Consider the following 1,690-nt stretch of genomic DNA (forward strand, 5'->3'; position numbering starts at 1 on the left):
CTGCCCAAGCATTTCGAACCAGCTATTTCCTAAAAGATGAATTATATAGGTTGGCCAACGCAGACCTTCCCCTGTAAAACGAACGAGTTTTACTGTGTGAAGTTTCAAAGTGTAGTTCTCCCCCTGCAAAGAAATGAGAGCAAAAACCTTGGCCAAGTCAAGTGTCGGTTTGGTGTGCCTACTGGGAGATGCTGCCACAAGTTCTAGCGTCGCCAACTCGGCCGTCGGTGAACCCCTTTGCCCTATATTAGGGACGTTTTGTAGGTAGTTTTCACCGCCCTACAACGCTCTCCGAAACAGGTCTGGAGCTCTTCAGGAGTCTTCGTTGCCAAGGGGGGAAAACTGTCTACGAAAAGTTGCCTATAGTTCTCTGCCTAAGCCCCAACAGCACAGAAACAAAAAAACAAAAAAAAGATTTTGGTGATCTGATCAATTTGGAGGAGTACAGCGTGATGCTTGCACACAATAATCGCCAGGCTTAGGTATTTTTGTCACATGCAAGGTGCGAGAGCACTAACGCACAGTTCCTATCATGCCACCGGGTAGAGTTGGGGAGGGGGACAAGTGGTGCAGCTAAAGCTTGATTCACATGGTGCGATTTTATTTACGATTTCGTAGTTGCGACATCGCTTATGTGGCAAAAAAAGCCTGGGAGAAGCTGCGGTAGCCGACGTTACAGCTGCGAATTCGCAAACGAAATAGCACCATGTGAATCGGGCTTAACACTATGCTTCCTCCGTCTCACCGCAACTTGGCAGACGGCGAAAACAACGATTTCAGTGACCCTATCAGTGCGTCAGAGGGAGACACATGACGATGTCTACCTCACTATACTTGCTTTCACCTCAAGAACCGTAGCAAAAAAAGTCTAGAAACTCGCGAAGCATTACTAGTTTCCCCCTCTATATGGAGAGTTAATATATATATATGCAAGGAAATTTTAGATTAGATATAGCATGCTATCTCAGCAAAAGGTACACATTCCAAATGCCAAAAGCATTGCTCTTTCCTCTAAGAACCAAATCTTGCAAGAACTACTTCGCACGGCATACAAAACGTTTTGTTTTTTTGACGAGGAGATGAGCGCAGTTGCACGTGGTCCTGTCAAAGCCACGGACGGGAGAGAGTAGGAAAGCCGCTTCCATACGAATTCCGAACGACAGGCTAATCCCCGACGGATGGCAAAGCGGCGCCGGGGACGCAAAGAGCAAGATGGCAGTTTCTGCTTCCCCTTCTCTCCAACTGCTTGCGCAACGCTCTCAGCTCCGTACCGTCGACAACACCGTGTGCAACTAGTATGAGGAGCACAAGTTCTTTTGTGGGGGCTGCGGTGACGTCAGGACGCCGCACTAAGACTGACTCCGATTGAAGGATAGTGGCTAGACCTCAATGCAAGCTGCCTCGAGAACTACCCACTGTCCTTCAATCGGAGCCAATCAGAGCTCAGCGTTCCGACGTCACCGCAGCCCTTGCAAAAGAAGCAGACAAACTCATGCTCTGCGTAGTCGCTGACAGCATGGTTTACTGTGTTCACACCTTTTACCTCGCAATTTCTTCTTCGGGGTTCTAATCAACTCATGCTGCGCTTTCATTGGCTGACGAGCAGTAACAAGACGCTTGGAACTCGCCGTGCCCCTCCCTCCCTAAGCTGTCGGTGACCGTAGTTCGAAGGAATAAACGCAGACGAGGC

The sequence above is a fragment of the Ixodes scapularis genome, unplaced genomic scaffold (genome assembly GCF_016920785.2).
Source record: "Ixodes scapularis isolate PalLabHiFi unplaced genomic scaffold, ASM1692078v2 PGA_scaffold6__148_contigs__length_123643588, whole genome shotgun sequence".
In the NCBI taxonomy this organism is placed as follows: Eukaryota; Metazoa; Arthropoda; class Arachnida; order Ixodida; family Ixodidae; genus Ixodes; species Ixodes scapularis.